Below are 21,440 nucleotides of genomic sequence, written 5' to 3'. Positions count from 1 at the left end.
GGTTACCTCGGAAAAAAAGAGGCAACTTTAGACTCCTCCTTTTATATTAGTTCTCACCACAGAAGTTAAGCCCCCTTTACACAGTAATCCGAAATGTAAAGGTAGTGGAAGTCAAAGTTCAGGATCTTGTACCTATGCACTTCACATGCATTAGTGACTTCTCCCTTGCTATCACTTCTCCACACGTAGCAGCAAGCTAAGAGATTTAGCTTTCTGTTCAGTTCCACAAAACTTCTCCACTAAAATTCACAAGCGTGTTTTGAAGAAGAACAGCAAAACAACAAAACACACAAATGATTCAAAAAAGCAACTACAATCAAATCAGTGGATCAAACGAAAACTGAATATAGTACACCCACTTGGCTGTAAAGCACTGAATGTAAAACTCTTGCATAGTATTTTAGCCCTTTGCAGAATACTTCAGGGCACCAGCAAAGACAGTGTTGTCATGTGAATGACTGCATACTCTTGAAAAGTAAGTGTAGCCTATGGCAGTGCTTTTCAAGTACAAAGGTCATTAAATTAAAAGGTTTTTCATGCAAGGAAGATATCCCTTAATAGCTAATGAGGTATCTCTCTCAGTCTAGGGGGTGAAAGGAGCAATAGCTGTTTTCAATACAAAAGGTCAGAAGCACTGACTGAATACGGGAGCATATTCAGCTTAGTTTGATCCTACAGAAGAGTCCTTATGTTCCAATCATGTTGATGTAAGGTCTATATTAGATTATCTCATTACAGTAATAGCTATGTTGCCTATTTTTAAAGAAAGCATTCTGAGGTGACTGCTTCAATTTCAGCCACACATCCTCTTCACTGATGATTCCTGTCGTATTGTAGGGATACACTGAAAAGGAAAGCTGCCCTATGGACTCCTATGCGGCAAGTCACAGCAGCTACCGAGGGATAGAGTGGATCAAGTCAGGTTCCAGAGCTGAAAGCCATCCATCCAGCTTTAGATATCACTGAACAAGAGGAATGGCCAGTGTTCTACCTCCACACTGCCTCATGGATGGTAGCCAATGCTCTGTGGGGGTGGCTAGATTGATGGAAAAAGACCAATTGGCAGTGCAGAGGTAGCTCATCTGGGCGGCTGAACTGTAGCAGGACATCACTGCCCAGGTAGAGAAGCTGGTTGTAAAAGTATGTCATTGTGCTCATTTAAAACAAAAGACCCCAAACACTCAGCAGGGCAAGTTAAGATTACTAAAGCTGTCCCCCTTTTGATAATGGAGGGCAAAACAAAAAAGAGAGGTTAGAGTGTTTGAGTCACAACTTCAGTAAGACAATTTGTTGCAGTAAAACACAAAACAGGAAAGTAGTTTACCCACAACACCAACAAAGGCAAAGAATTCACCTTCAACATGAACATGTGAAGTAAAATAGAAACTAAAACTTTATATTTCCTGTAGCTGCTATAAGAAGTTTTTATTAACAGCATTTTCATGTCGATTAGCCTATCTTTAACTAATGTTTTTATTTAAGAACTTTAATGATCTCTCCTAACACTGACCCACAAAACAGACAATACAAAAGATACACAATATCTCAATCAACTTTTCTTAGGTTCTTTTTCACTCCAAACAGTAGGAAGTTTGTCTGCCCTACACCTAACTGACAATTTTTTTTTTCACATTTTCCCAACATCCTGACACTTCCCTCAAAATTTAAAAGCATTTCCCAAGAACAGTATCTCCTAGAAACCTATAGCAAGGAACAGTACTACTCATAACTTAACTCTATTGTGCCAGCAGATCTGTAGCCTTTTTTCTGTTTGGGGTTGGTTTGCTGTTTAATTTTTTTTTTAAGCAAGAAATAAAGTTACATTGAATAGGATATCTGACAATATGAACTTTATTTTCCTTTGAGTTGCTACCCTCGTGGTCAATTTACCAAGACACATACAGAGACATACTGCCTGAGTTATCTGAAACAAAGCTTCAGCCAGGAAGGTAAAAACAACCAACCAAACAAAAAAAAACAAACAAAACAACACCCAAAACAAATCAGCCAGAGCAAAACCACATTCTTCCAAACTAAACGCTGATGCTTTTGTCTTCTTGACATAACCAAAGGTCTGAAAATAGTCACAGAATACCAAATCACTTGTTGTGTCTTGTCCTGTTAATTTAATTGCTTATATGCTGAGCCTTCCAGCAAGCATCACATGTGGTTGTTAACCTTGGGAACAATACAACATGAAAAGCCACTTAGAATTTGAAAACTAACACTTATAGAAAAATCTGTTAACATAACTACTTCAAGTTTAAAACATTTAACAAAAACAATTAAAGGAAAACTGACTTGTTTTTAAAATGAGTAAAATAAGAACATTCTTGTGAGCTTTTGAACAGAAAGAACCCACAGATTTTTTTAGTGAATATCTGTCACAAGCAAGCCAAGATCATACAGCAGTAAAAGAACAAAGCAGGTTGATTTTGACTTCAATCAGATTAACACCTGAGCTATAACATACTAGCCTTTTTTTTTTTTTGCAAATAACTTTATCAGGCAAATTAATCTTCCCACATCATTCAACTGTTTATGGATTCAAGATGTCTTAAGATAGAAAACCAGTGACTAAACAGTTCATCCAACAAGAACTGTTTTCATCTAGTCGCATTCCAAAAAGTTTTAACACTGCTACATACAGCACACATCTCACCCTTTATCCAAGACGTGACATACTCTAAACCAGCACCAACCACCAGGTAATTTTATGATAAATCAACCAGTATCATAGTAGGCATTGCCTCGGAATGCAACTTTAGAAAATGAAGAAAAAAATTAAAAATCAGGGAAAATTGAACAAAAGGTCTGAAAAACGCAAATAAGCTACATTTTTATCAAAGAAATGGTTTTATACATATATATAGGGAGCATGTTTTGCATTTTTCACACTAGCTTTTAAAAATCCATTTGCAGGCAGTAAATCAAACTCTTAATTCTTAGCCTACTATTTCAAACTTCATGATTCCTCAAGATAAGAGTTAAATTATTTACACTTACAAACAATTTAGCACAGATAAAATACTTCAGCTAACATATGAGCATTTTTATAATGCTTCATTATGCTTTTTGAAACACAAGAAACAGACATCCAGAATACAGAGACAAGAAGTAAAGCAGCTTCTAGCATCATCTTCATATCAGTGCTAAAATTGCATCAACCTTTCCTCCAGGGAAAACTGTCTCACATTTAATACCTGGTCTCTAATTAAGACTGCAAATACTCTGTTTCAATTACTGAGTTTGTAATGGTTCAAGGATGAAAGAATGTAGGGTCTTGTATCTCATACTAAATTTGCTAAAATCAGTGGGCATATGGGAGGGAGAGTGAAGGGAGCAGCTATTTGGTGTATATATATGGTTCCTTAAAACTAGATTATTTGACTACATCACCCCGGCACTCTCTATACAGTCAGAACACTATCATTTACTACTGTCTTCTGTAGTAAGATTTCATTTTTGCTTCGGATAAGATTTTTAAATATACATATCTCTGGCAACAGAGCTCATTTTACAGATCATTTTACGAAGAACGCACCTTTTCTCAAAGAATTTTCTGACCTACAACACAGGGTTGAAATATTCCCAACTTCACTTTTATATAGCTTAATTTCTGCTGTACTACAAGAATCATGTACTGGTAACAGTGTAAACTTCCTCCCTGCCCCCCCAAATACCTCACCTATTTGGTCTCTACAGTAAGTTATTACTCCTGCAGTTATGCCATGAAAATTAAATAGCATTCTTACTTTCTGAAGGGTCACAGGGACTAAATTAAACAGTGACAAAAAAAAGTAATGTTTTAATATGTTGTGTGTTTGACCTTATCTTTTAATTCAATTCAGTAGAAAAAAACCCAGTGATTTTAGCCTTCAGAAACATGTCTTACCCTTCAGAATGAAAATATTCCAACATACTTGCAAAAACTTACAATGGTCTCACATTATAAGCAAGCACCATACTCAAGGGCCAGGGAAGGGTGGGGAAGGAAAAAATAAGTCTCTAAGTGCACAGATTTCATTAAGCATTAATTGCTTTCTCTAAGACATCCTTGAGCACACACAGAGTCATAAAAACACACTGCAAAAGTGAGGCCAAATACACAACAGTTTAAGTTAATTAATGAGATAATTACAGGTCCAAAACAGGTTTGATACCAAAATCACTTACAACTGGGATTTATAAAGAAGGAGTAGTAACATTGATATGTAGCAATCCCAGCCTCGATCCACGTAGCTGCCTGTGACCATTACGTAAGATAACCTCTTGTCAAAGACAACTTCAATACACAAGTGTTGGCTACAGAAGGGACGGGGCACCCTTAAGACCAAACACAGACTGAAGTATGAATTTAATGCTACAGCATTCTTTGTTTTTAGTTGTGGGTTCCCCATCCTGCCCTCCCACCACCTCTTTTCCTCCAGACACTGAGTTTGCTTCAAATTTGTGGTCCCATAATGCAATACCCTACCAGACAAAGTACACAAACAAGCCATACAAGAAAAAGGATCCAGTCCTCTAAGAGAAGATCAATGATATACAGGCCACATTTGTTTAATTGTTTGATGATGAAACAGCAGAATTTACAGTATTATTTAAGTACAGCTTTTAAGTACTCCAAAACTTCAGAAGGAGTAAGCCAAACAGGATGAAACAGCTTCTCTCAGCTGAGGAAACAGCAAATAAATCATTTACAAATAGTGTCTACAAAGTACAAAACACTGTATTTGGAAATTTAACAAGAACTTTCAGATCCAAAACTGAAATGTTCAAAGAAGTTTGCAGGACATACTTAGTGTATTCTCAACTATTTTGTTGAGGAATCCTTTCTCTTGTGAGCAATGTGAAGCAATAACATTGTTTCAGCAAAGGTGGAAACCCAGGCATGCATTTTTATCATAAGATTTTAATTTTGGTTTGATTTTCAGAAGTAAAAGTATACATGCTGAGTCAATCAGAATTTAAAGGTCTGACTAGCATGAATTCAAAAGCTTGCAGTAAGAATATATACTTTAAATTCCATCTACAGGATAACTGAATATTTCAAATTAGAAAAAGCTGTTCCACTTTTCCATTGTGGTAAGGGAGCACATCATGCATTTTAAATACATACTGCAGTTTTTTGTACTTTTAATAACATTCTATGTACTTAAAACATTGTAGTCAAATTCTTATCCAGGCCACTAAAAAGAATACCACAGTTATAGTCTATATTTCTCAAGCCACAGTAATGGGATAGCAGTAATTTACAGTAAAGTCTGGTGTTACATTTAGCTGTACAACACTACTAATTAGAGAGTAATTTCAACAATAAATATTTAGTTAAACTCTGCTTTGTCATCAATGTAAGCAATTTAAGATGAAACTGATCTTTCAGAGTCCACACTTCTTTTTTTTGAATCTATTTTTACTTTTTTGGCTACTGAACATCTTTTCCTACAGAACACTTCTCCAGAACTACTGCTTTGCAAACAGAAAACCACATAGACAATGTTAGAAGCAAAAGAGATGATTCAAATCTAGTGGACCAAGGCAATCCATAGTCCTCTTCAAACTGTCCTTAGCTAACCTTATTTCACTATGCAATGCCAAAATCTTCTAAAAATGACCTTATAGAGAGACCATGCAGGTTGCATCACTTAGTAACAGCAAGGTCAGTTAAAAGACAGGCCACATCACACACTTCAGAAATACAAAAAATCAAGACAGATAAATGAACACAATACCATGGTGGATACAAGATCAAGTAGAACACCCGGTTAACTCAGACACTGAGAAAGAAGTTGTCAGTTTTAAAGAAAGGATCTTGCAAAAAGCACTACATAGGTGAACAACAGTAGTACCTTATCTCCTTTAAGGGAAAAAAAAAATCCAACCAAAGAAACAAAAAAGCAAGCAAAATACTACTACATGTTTCTGAGAATCTGCAGAGTCAATCAGTTTTTATACAAGAGGCCAACTTAACCAAAGTCAGGCCTTCTAAGCATCTCATACTTCAGTCTGGTCATGAAACATTATGCCATAGAACGAAGTTGTGATGTGCAGAGTAAACAGTTGCCATCTAACATTCTCCTTTGAGACCAACTTCCAGAGCTGCTGTAATGAAGTGTTTGAGTAGTGCCACTAAAATATCAGACACTACTGCAACAGAAGCTATTTTTTTCCCCCCAAGTCTGTTAAAATAAACAAGCCTGCATTCTTGCTGAGCTGTCCTACTTGCAGTACATACAAGTCTATAATTTCATACCATATATGGCACATACTTTCCTCATTTCACTAACCAAACAGAATAGCTATTTTTGGATTATCCAATAGTAATTAACAAATATTTTATTGATATGGCCTTCACTTCCTCTGTAAATCATTACAAAACACTCAAAGACAAGGTGAAGTCTATGGAGGAAACAAGTTACTGGTAAAATTACTTTCACAGAAGAGTTTATACCACAAACTTCTGAAGTAAAAGTAAAATATTTATTGTATCATCAATATGTTCTTTTCTATATAATACTACAAAACTGACAACTTAAACCATGTAAATTTATCACAACAGCAAAAATAAGTCAAACAGAACAAAGAATTTTGCCTATTTAATAAATTCCTACAGTGATTCTTCTGATATAGAAAAATAAATAATTGACAAATTACCTTCCACTCCAGTGGAAGTCTTGAAGATTTGTAGAATTCAATCAACTATGACACCTTGAAAACAGTACAATATCTTCTTTATCTATAAGAGATAAATCCAATAAATTACAAGAAAAAATTATCCCACCAACCAAATTAAAAAAACAGATTAGTGAAATTCACTGTGCTTAAATGATAAACATTTCAAAAATGTGAACACCCTTATAAATAGAAAGAGAAAAAAACCCACACAATCTTTTAACCTGCACTTTAATTTTGTCCCTTAAAAAAAATAGAAGTCTAGCAGGTTATTATAGTCTAACACTCTCAGATTCAAGAGGAGCCTTTTCTTTTAAATTCAAAGGCCAGAGATAATCCCTTATGATGCAGTTTGACTTCTTGTATAATGCAGGCTATAACACAATCATACACTCACACATCTCCTTTTCTTGTTCCCATTCTCTTGTGTTCAGCCACTGTGTGAGTATACAGTGAGCAGGTTTTCAACACTGCCTTTTTTAGGGGTTAATTTTCCTGCAATGAGGAAGACAGTTCACCTTCCCTCTTCTCACTCCCCTTACTTAAGATCAGTTCCAGAATGAAACCACCGTTTGAATTAGTCCATCTTTCTCAAGAAAGAATTCAACCTTGCTTTAGAAATATCTAAGGCAAATATGTTATATACTACAACCCTTAGGAAAATCACTTTTAACTGCTGAAATTTATACACGGTAAACTAAAATGTAGAAACCTTCCTCTTTCAGTAGAGTAATGCTATGCATTACAGACATAACTATTAGAAATGTAAACCATTTAGATCCTTTTCCTGCCACTGAACCCTTTCACAGCCACTGTTACCTCCTATTGTCTATGTTACATGTACATCTACCATGATTTTGTTTTGTTCCCTCTCTTTTTAATCCTTAAATAGATCAACCTTTTGTAGTAACACATGCTTCACAGATTAACACCAAAAGTGAACAGAGAATTCAAAAAGAATCCCAAGCGCCAACTACAGAAAGATCTAAAATATATAAAAAGATGAAAAAAATGTTGTTTATATACCTAGTTTGATTTTTTGAACATCACTTTAAAGAGAACTTATGTCCAAATTATTATTCGTCACAACCCTCAGTAGCTTGTTTAAATGTCTTTACCTCCCAGAACACTCATTCTCCACCTATGACCCACATTCCTCATCCTTAAGTGTGTGACTCAGGAGCTGGTCCCATAAAAAAAAAAAAAAAAAAAAGAATATTTTGCCTAAATTCACACTCACAAAGTGATTTACATCGTATTTAATATAATAAGTAATACAATTACTCTTCAGATTACCCTTTCTAAATGAGAGCTCTTCAGTGTTGCCACCAAAGCCCCATTGAGACATCAACAACTCTTTCAATTATATCAAAAAGTAATAACAAAGCTAAAAGTTTTTGATAAGTTGACTGCAGTTGTTGGATTAGAAGTGGACCAAAAGGTCTATTTCCAAATGAATGAAGCCTGGCATTTTAGTCCACATGGCCCTGGATGTTAAGAAGTTTGAACTCTCTTTCTCTACTTTCAACACATGTGCAGACAGAATATGTGTATTTTTGAAAGCCTTGTCCAAGCCATTTGAACTCATATTTTTACAACACAAGCTCACCTACCAGAGATACAAATGGTTGATAGAAACTTTGACACCCATAACCTCTGAAAACACAGAAGGGAAGACCATATTCTGAGCCCAAAGGTAATCAAACTCAGCAGAATGTTGCAATTTAAGAAAGAGAAAGCAGCTCAGCTTCCCACCACAGAGGTCAATATCAGACAGAAAACAGCATTGCAAGCAGAAACAGAAACTTGTTGGAAGGAGGAGAGTAGCAGCTGAAGTAGGATACTTCTGCTGAATTCCCTTCCAGGGCTGCTCCTGCATAACCCAGAGTGCCACAAAAACTGGTCTGTCCTATAACTGGTTGGCTCTGCAACTTAGGGACTGAATTTTTCTGCTGTTCGAAAAACAACACCAAAGGATGCAGCTTTTCTTTTAGATAGTCTCTATTAAAGAAGCACTCTCATTTCAACCTCTGCAGGACTGGAAAAATGCAAGTTTATGAGAATTTGCTGAAGGCTAGGTTTTGTAGAACCACTCTTGTTGCATTTCACTAACACTCTGGAAGCACCCACACCAGCAGACAGAAAATGAGGCCATAAAACTAAGCAAAGCACTACATGTGCTTTAAAAAAACCAACAGATTATATGATTTTATTTTAAAGTGGGTCTTGGACAGCTTTACAAGAAGTAAAAAACATAACAGTTGAACTGCTTGCTTATTGTTATTGGTATCAAAACATCTTGTTTACTCCAGTTGGCTATTACTTTCAGAAGGTGGCGATCATAATCATTAAGGTGACCAACACTCAAACCAAATCCCTTTATGTCAATCAGCAATCATTCATAGAGTAACCTCCTTTAAGTCCATTCTAGCCATACACACGCACAGTACTATTAATATCAAAAGGGATGAACTTCAACTCAGTGGGATCTTTACCTGGGGAAAAATGCTACATTAAAATACGTTACCACAGTGCTAATAGCTCATTTGAGAGGATTCAGACTTCACAATACTGTAATCAAAGCTTTACAGAAGAACAATAATAGGAAAAGAACTTTGGACCTAGATTTATAAATAACATTTTATTAAAAAATATCTCAGCGAATGATGTTCACACAGAGGCTGGGTTGTCACATCTTGAAAGGTAGTCTATGCTACTTTAAAATAGGAGATACAGAACATACAAGAGAAAAAAAAAAGCGTAGAATCGTCCTAACCCTGAAGAGAAGGGAAATTAGGAATGTAAAATCTTCCTCGATTTCATCCCCCTACCTAATTAATGATAAACAGCTTCAGAGTAGGGTCCTATCTAGCTCATTTTTCTGCAGTTGCTCACATACAGCTGAAAGAGAGGAACAGCCCAAGATGCAAACAGATGAAGTTATCAGAACGAGGAGTGGTGCTCAGGGAGGAAAAAAAAAGGAAAAAGGAAACCGTCTCTCGTCATGCAGTATTCACACGACGGGTGGGGGAAGAGCCACCGATGGCCACTGGGACAGGTTTTAGGGGAAAAACACCCCTCTCTTTCTGGCCCCAGGCCAGGATCCAAGAGCGCGGCAGACGCGGGGACCACCGCAGGAGCCGGGGCGCCGGGAGCTGCGGGTCCCCGGCGGCGTCGGGCACAGCACCGCCCGCCCCGCCAGGGAGCCTCGGAACCGAGCGGCGAGGAGCGGCCCCGCACGGCTAGCCCTGCCGGGACCCGTGCCCGAGACCCCGGGGAAGGAGGGAGGGAGGGAGGTAGGAGCCCGCCCCCGCACAGCGAGCCCCTGCCCGCCCGGGGCGGAGGGGCTGCGGCCGGACCCGCCCGGAGCCGCTCGCCCCCGGCCGCGCGTCCTCGGGGCCGCTGCCGCCCCCTGCCGGCTCCGGCGCTGACAGCCCCCCACCGCCCGCCCGGCCGCCGCTCGGAGCCGGGAAGGGAGGAAGGAGGGAGGGGGCAGCGCTGCCCGATCACCCGGCCCTGCCCCCCCCGCTTCTCGCCTCCCCCCCGCCGCGGCCTCCGCATCCCGCGGCAAACGCAGCGGACCTGGGAAAACGCCGACGGACGCGGGGCAGAGCGGCCCCCCGGCACACGGCCGGGCCCCCGCAGCGCTACAGCTATCCGGCCCCCTCCACCGCCCCCACTCCCCGCCGCCAGCGTTAGCCACGCTCCCGCAGGACCCCTGCCGCTCCTCCGGTACCTGCCACCCGCACGCAGCGGCCACCGATCCAAACACGCTCCGCAAATCCCGGCCAGCGCCGTCAGCCCAGCCCGGGAGAAAACCCCGCCGGCCCCGCCCCCGGCCAATCCGCGCCCCGCCCGCCCCCGCGCCCCGCCCCCGCCGCTTGGCCGCCCGTGCCTCCCCGGCCCCGCCCCCGCGCTCCGCCCGCCGCCATTGGCTGCCGCAGCCGTCAATCACCGCAGCGGGTGCTGCGCCCCCGCCCGCCCTTCCTGGGCCGCCTCCAACGGCCGCTGCCCGTCGGGGGTGCGGTTGGAGCGCGGGGCCGGGATGGGGTCCGGGAGCGCCGCCGCTGCGTCGGGGAGACGCCTGCCCGGGAGCGGGCTGGCTGGTCACGGCCCCGGGCGAATCCGGGCAGGGCGTCGGCCGTGCGCGCGTTGCGGTGCCGCTCTCCCTGTCCCGCGGTGCCTGTCCCAGCGGTGTCTCCATGCGGAACGAGCTCCTGCGGCACCGCGGGCTGTGCGGGCGGGGAGGGGAGGCCGTGAGCCCTCCTGGCTCGCCGCAGCCCTCGGCAGGTGCCGCCTCCAGCCGGCCACCCGCGGGCGGTGGGCACAGACACAGCGCAGGGAGCCCTCGGGCTCCCCGGGACGGCCGGGCCGGAGCGCCCACCCCGTGCGGGGAGAAGGCACGGCGGGGCTGGGATCAGCACCCGTGGCGAGGTGATCGGAGAGGAGAGGCAGCCGGGGGGCTTCCCTGTGCCGCTGAGGGACAGCGGGCGTGAGGTGCACTGAGAGGTTCGGGCTGGGTTCAAGGAAAAAGTTTTGCATGCTGAGGGTAGCTGGGCTGTGGCAGCGGGCTCCTGGGGGGTTCCTGCTCCCAGGCAGACACAGTCCTGAGCAGCCTGGTCTGACCACGCAGATGGTCTTGCTGTTGGGCGGCAGGTTAAGCTAGAGACCTCCCTACAACCTGAGTTTCCTGATGATCGTCCACCTACCTACGGGTTTTGGATGCATTTGTGGATGCAGACTGCTGAAAGGCCCGGGTATGGAAAACCTGATGGAGTGTAATGGTAGGTGCTGTGCTGCACAGGCTACAGGCCCTGGGAGTGCTGTGGAAACAGAAAATTATTTACTGCAGTCATACTGATTTTGCAAAATCCAGCACACAGTTTGTGTTGCCTGTACAAGTTCATCCCTTTTGTGCATGATAACCTAAAATTAACCACAGAGTTGTCACTTAACTCTCACGTGCATACCAGGCCACTTCTTTTTGTAGTGCATGGAATAGATTCTTCTACTTCAGATCAGAACTGTGCAGTAAAATGGGAAAATTTCTAGGAAAATTAGAAGCGGGGGAGCAGGATCATGACTGAGGCTACTGACTGTTCTTTACAGAATTCTGAAGTAACCGTAAGATACTACATTATCAAAAATTTCTGCGTGATGCCATGGGCCACATAGCTTTAATCTGATTTTTGTGAAGAGATTGAGGGATGTGTTTTCACAATGCCAATCTTAAGATGCTGGGATTTCATTTAGAGTAGCTTACCAGTGAAAATGAATTCAACAGGCAATAGGCCATGAATATTCTGGGTATTTCATAATGTGTAAGATTGAGAAATGAAGTCCTATTTGACACTGATTAATATTTTTTTCTTCAATCTTAGTACTTCAGAAGTAAAAACGTTGAACCGTGCAGCTCATAGGAGTACTATTAAAGGAAATTAATGTAAGCACACAGAGAAGCAATGAGCCGGCAATGAATAGAGAGCAAGCAGTATTAGATATCTGTGCCTAATTCTGCATTGTTCATTCTGTGTCCACTGAAAGAGGGTAGGGACCAGTAATTAAAGAAGGTATTATAATGCATGTGCACAAGCAGTTTTAATTTGTACCAGCTCTATTGCTTGATGTTGTAATCTTCATGTTTTATGTATGATATTGCATAATTTAAATAAAGCTGATGAATTATTTTTAGTATCTCTTGCTCCACGTTCAAAAACAGCATTAAAAAGCCTTTGACTCAAAGAGGAGATGGAGTATCATTTTTCTTTTTCAGGAAAAAGAGTCACTGTTTTTCTCTTCAGTGTAGCAGATGCTACAATTACCACGGCACTACTGGGTTAGGGTTTTACCTCTAGATGCTTTCTATATGCAGAACGGACTCTAAAACTCTGTGTCTGATATTTCCTGGTTTATTCCTCAGATGCTTTAATATCACTAAGCATGAAGGAATGATAGCAGAGCATGTGCCAGTTTCTCAAGAAAATAACACAGCAGCTTCACGTGCCTGCCTACAATCAGTTACTATGACTATAAAAGGCTTCATTTACAGGTGCAATAGGACACTTGGTCTCTGCTGCTTTCTGAGGTGACCTGAGTTTGCACCATCAATTTGGATACCTCTGCTTAGAATCCCAATTAGAGGTGCCTCCCAGAGAGGTTTATTTACACTGATGTTTCTTCTCACACTGGTTTTAGGCCATTTGTTTCGGGAGGAATCTGCTACCTTACGACAAACTTTCCTCCTCCAATGTAGAGTTCTGGAAAAATAAACAGCCTGTCAGTTTCATTGAATTAAAAATCTATGTTGCTTTTCTTTAAACAATATAAAATGTAATGCGTTTTTTGGTGTGTGCTTTCTCTTAACTCTTTTTATTGTGGGACAAACATGTCCTAAAGAGGAGAAGGATACAGACAATTTCTTAAGCAGAGTAATGAAACATATGGGTGGCCAAATAAAGTCTGTGTCTTTTTGCCTGCAGCACTATCAGGTGGTGATTTTCATAGTTGTCTAGTTTTCACGGAATCACAGAAAGGGTAAGATTCGAAGGGACCAGAGTGGGTCATCTAGTCCAACCTCCCTGCTCAAGGAAGGTCGTCCTAGAGCACATTGCACAGGACATTTCTTTAATTTCCGCAACCACCCTCACAGTAAAAAGGTTCTTCCTCATATTCAGGTGGAACTAACAACATTTTTGGGAAATGTACTGCTGCTGCACCAGCACTAAAGAAAAGCCATTAATGTAGTTTCAAATATTTTTCTCTATCCCCTTTCCACTGTTCTGAGTTTATATGTAAATTTTGTGTAGGTGCCACAGTGATAAGAACTGTTACCAATCTGTTGTTGCACTCAATATGCCAAATTTCTTGAAAGCGCTGATACAACCAACGCACTGTTTAACAGACATGCAGCACTGGAGTGATAAGTAAACCTGTAGTCAAAATGGTTCTTTGCACAACTCTTGCACCAGTTGGCTTCTTGGCTTTACCTAAATTACACCTTTATAATGTTCATCCTGCAGTCTCCACATTAACCTGATAGCACAGCCATGAATGCTGTCTGTTACAAAAGAAAATAGGGAAAAAAATAGCCATTTCTAATTATAAACTATTTGAGGTTAACAGAAAAAGCATAAGGAAAAATATTCATTCAGAAATGGCTGCAGTAAACACAGTAAAACTGCATAATCTATTACTAGTAAAATCATGTATTTGCTTTAGTTGTACTCAGTTATTTATATTTAGTGGCTTTGACTTTTGTTATTCAGCAACATCATTATGGGTTTTAATGGGTAAATCCTTGAGAGGCCTGGAAGCTGGTCCTGAAAGAGTCTCTCTCTCCTTCTTCCATAAAGTTTTCTTACAGATAGGAATAAGCTTCTAAAAGGCTGTTTTGTGGAAAAGAAATGTATTTTCTTTTTTGCCCAGAGGTTAGTTTCCTGGTAAGTCTACTGGCATTCAGTAAGGTTCCAAGGCATTGGATTAGTGCCTGAAAATATCTTCCATAATTAATAGAAAATGTGCTACAGCATAAAAATATGCACTAGAAACAGCAGCTCATTGTAGCTGCAATTTTACTGTGATAAAACTGCATAATTGATGAAGACACTCATCACAAACAATATTTTCAGTCTGTTGGCACTGAAGATTTCATGTGCCCACGAAGTAATATGATTTGTATGCAGTGTCTGGAGCTCGAGGTTACAGGACTTACACCCATGAGTGAAGTAATGTGGAAGGTACCACTTGGCACGGCAGGAGTGGGTGTTGCTACTACATTTGATTGCCGGTCGAGGAATGCCTCTTCCGACTGGGTGCTTTTTAATGTTTGATTCTGCTTTTTGCTTCTGGCAGTATAACAGCACAGTGGATTCCCTTTGGCCTCAGGTTTTGACACATCAGACAGTCAAAAACAAGAGACACGTTATATTGCTGCAGTGTGAAGGCATGAGTTTTCTCACACCCCAGCTGTGGTGCTGAAAGGGAGGACAAATGCAGCAATCCCACTCTGATAGCTCCTATATGGTGATTATAAGCTGATAAATGTAATTGTGGGAGTTTGGAACTACTAAGATTCTAATCTTGCAGACACTACTGGTTAAAAGACTCTTTCCTGTGACTGCATCTTCTGAATTGCTAAGATTCTTCCTGTTTACTGCTATAGTGGCTCGAGGGTTGTCCTCAAGTTAGAACATGTTGCCTCAGTAGATGAGCATTGTCAGACCATACCATTAAAGAAAAGAAGCTTGGGTTTATCTCTGGAAGAAAAGGTACACCTTAAGGGCCTTTGTGCCTTTTATAGCAATAGAAGTTGTAGAGTCTGGAGTGTTAAAGGCAAAACACAAAATAACAAAAAATCCAGAAGATTAGTGGTATGTGATGTAAGATAGACAGTGAATTTAAACTCTTTATTTAACCAGAGTTAAGTGGGGAGGAGGAGAAAATAACATGAAAAATACACCATGTTCATCATGAAATGGATACCCATAGGTTATACTTGTCTTTTGTCTTTAGATTCCCCATTTGTTTGATTCTTTAGTGTTGTGAAGTGTCAAGTCACAACATAAATTCCCCAGAATAGCAAAAGACAACTAGTAGTTCAAAGTGACTGCTGATGTAAAAAGCCTGTGTTCTCTTGATATTGCTGCTTGGCACTGCTACGGACTGGGTAGTGAAGCGGATAACAAGTATTGGCATGGGTAAGTGGCAAGTGTTGCTGAAGACCCAGATTTTGTTTGTAGAGCAAACATCCACAACAGATGGAAAGATCCAACCTGGCAGGCCAACTAGTGCTCAAAATCAGTTATGCCTAAAGAAATGTAGTTGAAACATTATTGTGTGGTAATAAAGTGGAGGATGAAAGACATTAAGAAAGAAAATAAATTATTTATTCCACATCTGTATCATAAACCAACAGAGACTCCAGGGGAATTTTAAGAAAAGCAAAGAATGTGTATCTTCTGTAAATCAGTAAAAACATGATTGCTGCATATCTGAGATTTCAATTGCAAAGCTGATAATTCTCAATTCATTTACGGTCCCTGTTAACATGTCTCTAAAATGTTTCTGATTCTAATATATTAAGTACTGATGAAAGCTTCTGGACTCTGGTTGGAGAGAGTTTGTCTTCATCAAGACAAAAGTCAGGATGGATAAATTTGGCACATATACACCAGCTACATCTTTTGGGTGTTAAGGCCATAAAGTAAAAAGCATTTGGGATGAGAGAATGAATACCTTGTAAAGAGGACAAACCAGCTGGGTCAATTGTACAGCGTAGAAGAAAGAAGCTGAATATAAAGGAGAGGACTGGGAGAAAATACTAAGATATCAATGTTAGTGTGGAAAGGAATAGGTAAAATGCATGAATGTGCAATAGTAATCATCATCATCTAAATCAGAGAGGCTCATTCTATATTATTCCATTAAGATAATTTGAGGAAGTAGCCTACATGTTCTTTGTGCAGAGACATGCATAGGTGCTATTGCCTCATCAGATTTCTCTGTGCCTGTGATCTGTGCTCTGATCTCTACTCCTGCTTGAAAAATTGTTGCTACAAAAGGCCCATGGACAATGCTGGTCACACTATTTTCCTCCTGAGGGTAAAGATTTTCTGGTTTTGACTTTTAGTTTGCAATTTCAGAGAGAGCAGATGAGTCGTGTGAGAGAGGGCTCTCACTTAGCTGACAAAAGCTATGGATAATTATCGTATTTGAAAGGCATTTTCATGGGGCTGATAAACAGAATCTCAGAAAATGTAGGCTGGGAGGGATGTTTTTTGTTTATATTGGAGTCCCATTACAGCTGTGCCAAATAGGTTAGGTCCCACCCTGGTCCCATTATCTTCAATGGTAAAATGGATATTTTGTCATCATCATAGTATTTATTGTACGTATTCCTAGAATTATCCAGATAAACAATCTAAGATCAAGCTGTGAGCAACCTTGCCACTTAGCAGAGTTCAAAGAAACTAAAACTAGTTGTAACTCAGGATAAATCACTTAACACCTCATAGGAATAGAATCATCAGGATTATTTAAATAAATTCTTGTATCACAGTGTCCTACGATAGAAAGCCAAACCATTCAATAAAAATGCTTTGGAAAGAGCATATTGCAATGTGACAGATCCCACAATGAGAGAGGAGGACAGTGGTTAACTAGATGAGTTACATGTTAACCCCACAGCTCTGTGTGGGAGCCTTGGCATCAGTACTTTAACAAAAGCAAATCAAAATATGTACCAGAATACTTGTAAAGGAATAAAGTCAAATTCCTGCAGGAGTTTTGAATAGAATATTTCTTTACTTTCACTATTGCTTTAGGAAAAAAAATTAAGTTTCTACCACTCACTGACTTTATTTTCCTGCTAAGTTTTGAAATTTTCGAATGGCAAAAAGCTAGGAATTCGCAACATAGGCATAAAATGAAACCAGCAATCCCCTCTAAAAAACAACCACCAAAAAACTCCAAGTAGCAATGGTATTTATACATTTCTACTCACAATTTTAGCAAAGGGGGGCACCCACAAGTTTGATACCATATCCAACCACTTATCTCTTTCCTCAAAGCTATAACTTTTTCAAAATAAAAAACGTATCCATTATCCATTCTGCTTTTCTTCTTTGGGATATGTGGTGAGGATCTTTAAAAGCAAGCTTTCCCAGCCATAGTGAGGACCACAGAGTACTGACAGTATGGATCACCTCCCGTTTCATTTGTGGAACAGAGACAACCACAGCAACAGCTCCAATGGAAAAGTAATGTTAAGAAAAAATTTATTCTTTCCTAACTGTTCCAGCTGTGGTTCTGGCCTTCACTTTCTCTGCGAGAATGCGCATAGAAGAGGCAAGAGCTTAAATTAGATTCCTGACTTTTCTTTTCCTGGCTACTCCTCCAAGTATCTGGAAGCAAGAAAGCAGCATTATGCATCCTATCAATTATCTACAGACCATGAGAAAACTGCCTGCTGATCCCATCTTGGGGATGGCTACAATGGAAAACAAAAAAGTTGTGTGTCTGTAACTAATACTAAATCCTTCTCACTTAATCATGATATGTGACATTCATGATCATGACATTCATGCTTATCAATAGCTCATGTCAGTGCTATGAGGATCCAGATGTTTACATAAATATCTTTTTCTCATACCTCTACTTGTGTGACAACCCAGCTCCTCCTCTGTGTTCCTGTATTTGTGTAAGCCTTTCACAGAACAAAGAAGATATAATTAACAGAGAATTCATTTGTAGCAGCTGAAGAAGATAGGAATATTGGTGTTAGTATGTAAAAATAATTCAAAGTTTCCTGATTAGCAAGGAGGTTATTTTTATTCATAAAAATTTGTCACTGGAAGAGTAGTATTTTATGTGTGTTTTGTGACTCTTCATCTCAACTAAGGATCATTTTCTTCTTCCAAAAAACTGTGGGGATTTTTTTCTCTGCACAGTCTTAGTGTTCTTTTCTGACTTTATCCACATATTTTTCTACAATGATGTGTGTTTTTGTAAGCACACATTTCCAGTATCTCTGAACATGCTTCCCAGGGTATGACCCAATCATTAAGGCTGAACTAGTCAAGTGATTTAACATACGAGAATTTCAGGTAGGGTGTAACCGGAGGAGGGAATGCAGCCCACCCAAGTCAGAGCCTGTGAATGCCAAGTTCAAGTAAATTTACTAGCAGGCTTTTCCCCTTAACCCCCCTCCCCCCTCCCCAAAACATACAATCAAAAGGTGAAGAGTTCAGTTTTGGAACAAACAGGACCTCTTTAAAAATATGTAGCTGGCTGTAGCCAAAGACAAACTATGATGTCATTGGGTGGGAACTTCCCCTCACTGTATGCAAGCAGCACTGGAGTGATGTGATGCAAGATGTGAATAAAATCACAGGGATGATTTTAATATATCTTGGGGTATAGTTGTTACAACTAATCTGCAGTATCAGTGATTTTCTGGTTTACACCTTTGAATGTTGTTCATCTGCCACAAATCGGTGCCCAAGCAATTTTCCATTCCTAGCCACGCTACATTCATAAACAGACTGAAAGCTAATCTGATTTGCAAAGTTGTCAATCACAGCATCGATTAGATAGTAGACAATGGTGTTAATGCAATCATTAAATGGCAAGCAGCTTTTGTGATGTTTTCTTTCATAGCATATAGGGCTCTATCTATATTACAAGCACAGCTGATTTGGGGAACCTGGCTATTGACAAGTTACCCTATACCGGGTTTTACATTTATATTGATTGGTCCTGCAGACAGTTTGGTACCTAGTTCACATTTATGTCTGTCTGCAGAACTAGAAACCACTTTTGCCCTCAAGAGACTTCCCAGGCAGCCAGTTAGGCTTAGCTACCTTTATAGCAAACTGCTTGAAAAAAGGCCATGTGTGCTGCTGCCAGAAAATGGAAAAATGTATTGGAAAAATGTATTTTAAAGAAAAATTGGTACTTATGTTGATGTTTCTTTTTCTAACTATTCCATGTAGGACACTAATGGTGACAAAAGAAATCCAGGTCAAATCCTGGCTTCACCTCATCAGTATAAATCAACCTCTCTTGACAGCAAAGGGGCCTGAATTTTATCCTGTATGTTTTACGCTGAAATATGGCCAGCAGTGTGAATCAACTGCTTTGAGACCTTAGAGCAAAACAAGTTGAAGAAACAAATTAGCTTGATATTTTTGTCCAACTACTGTATGGGCATTTGTTTGTAATATTAAAATTCCACACAATGTTTTCTTTTCTCTTCTCAGAATTAACTAATACAAACTTTCTTGGTCTCTGATGAATTACATTAGTATATATGTAGATCCAGATAAAACATCCATCTCTTTTTCATTTTGCTTTTCCAAAGAAGAATGGATATTTCATTTTTAATCAATTTGACTTTACAATTTCACTTACATGATTTTCTTTATTATTAATCACACTCAAGAAAAAACATTGGAAAAAAACCGGCTTCACAACTGCCATTGATTTTCAAAGAAATCTGTTACCAGTTTTCAAGTACTATATTCACAAAGGTCAATAAACTTAAAGTGCACAAACTCATTGTTTGAGCCTACAGACTGCTGAGGGGAAAATGTGCATCATGAAGAGCTAATCTCTTTAAAATCATCTGTCTCAAGTGTTTGCCTCAGGTAAATTTTTAGCATTGAAAAAGCATACCATGTATAGTCATGATATTGCCAAGATGTCTGTGACATCTTACATCAAAAATAATGAATAACCTGATTGTCAGATAATGTAAAATTTGCCTGACAGAAAGCCAAAAGCTTCACATTCTTCTTTTTTCAATATGAGTTATTCATTTTGTTCCTTGGAAGGAAGAAATTACAATTAATATTAATATTGGCTCCAAATGTTCAATTAAAAATTCTTTAGTATAGCATCTATTCATAAAATGTTTAATCAAAATGGTTACTGTACTAATATTTTATCATGACACTTTGGCTACTATCCATATGACATTTAGCAGTATTTCAGTTTTATACAAGTAAAAGCATCCTTCCCTGTTAAAAATTTATGTGACTGGTTGTACTGTTAGTGAAAAAAATGGTTATATTGGATGCAATTTTAGATTACTGTGAATTAGGGAGTGACATTGTCCTTTCAGTGAGTGTAAACAGTCATTATTTATATAAAATCAGAGACACCACGTATTTGTTGACATCACTACTGTTTAGCCCAGAAACTCTCAGAAACTAACTTTTGTGTTCAGGGTCTTACACATATAGAGTAAAATCTGTCCATGCAAGTCGTGCTTGGAGCAGGTTACAATTTCTTGCAAAATCCATATGCACCAAGTAATTTCACTTTAATTTGATTTAAAGTGTCTGCACAGCAGGTGTGTGCTAAGCATTTAAACTGATTCAAGTGAGACCAGGAATGCAATTCCCTGTTTGGAATAGGGCCACTGTAGCTTTTGAAAAAGAAGCAATAGCAGCATCAACATTGCTTGTGATGTCCTTTGGAGCTGAGCAGAACAGAGGTGCCCCCAGCAGCTCCTTCCACCTGACCAGTGTTCCGCTGCGCTACCAAGTGGAACAGGGAGTTTACACTGAGACATGGCTGAGTTCCCCTCAAATGCCCTCCCAGTCCATAATCCACAAACCCCACTAATCTGCACTGGGGCTTCCCTGCATTACTGTGGATTAGTGACGTCCTGCTGTATCATATAGCATATTTACGCACTGTTTACAAACCCTGTGCAGTTTAACCCATGGTAAGCATTGGCCTGCCATTTCACATACTGTCAACCTTGTTTAGTATGCATATAAAAAGTAGGTATAAATAGTGTTATCCTTACTTCACAGTAGAATTTTATACAGCATACTGCATGTATACTTCATAACCTGTTTTTCACATCCTTGGAAAGGGAGGTTAAGTATCACTTGGTGCATTCAGACATTCTCTTGCACAACAGCAGCCTCTCACAAATCTGTCAGGAGGCAGTGGTGTTCACAGGGTCTTCGCTTGGATGCCCCTTTACTCCACAACTCTTTTCTAGTGGCTTGGCTTTCAGCCTAGCAGCATTATTTATTCTTCCTCTCTCAGATAAAATCCGTAAGTCTCTATCCTACAGGAAGCCTAACGGTCTTAGACTCCCTGCTCCTGAAGGCATCAATCACCATGGTTTTGTAAGGTCTACTAGCAGTCTTCTGCCAAGCATGGCTCAGTTTAACAGTGGTCATGACTAATTCAAAAGGAGGAGCAATTCACAGGATGCACTGAGTTCCTTTAATCTCACCATTTGTTTGCTT

General features: G+C 40.1%; 1 protein-coding gene across 12 annotated transcripts in view; it reads right to left on the bottom strand.

Annotated features, from left to right (window-relative positions):
- EPB41L2 (erythrocyte membrane protein band 4.1 like 2) overlaps positions 1-10,505 on the bottom strand; it is a 111,976-nt gene extending 101,471 nt beyond the window's left edge. For 11 of the 12 annotated variants that reach the window (XM_050314574.1, XM_050314583.1, XM_050314577.1 and 8 more), the window contains exons 1-2: positions 10,409-10,496; positions 6,655-6,736 (exon numbers count right to left, since the gene is read on the bottom strand). The gene's annotated coding sequence lies outside the window, so the exon portion shown is untranslated. Of the gene's footprint in view, positions 1-6,654; positions 6,737-10,408 lie in introns of all 12 variants that reach the window. The other variant, XM_050314575.1, reaches the window with a different exon arrangement.
- Between the last annotated feature and the right edge of the window lie 10,935 nt (positions 10,506-21,440).

Source organism: Myiozetetes cayanensis, unplaced genomic scaffold (assembly GCF_022539395.1).
Source record: "Myiozetetes cayanensis isolate MyiCay16 unplaced genomic scaffold, myiCay2020 scf2-11, whole genome shotgun sequence".
NCBI lineage: Eukaryota > Metazoa > Chordata > Aves > Passeriformes > Tyrannidae > Myiozetetes > Myiozetetes cayanensis.
This window is presented reverse-complemented; position numbering and strand designations above follow the sequence as displayed.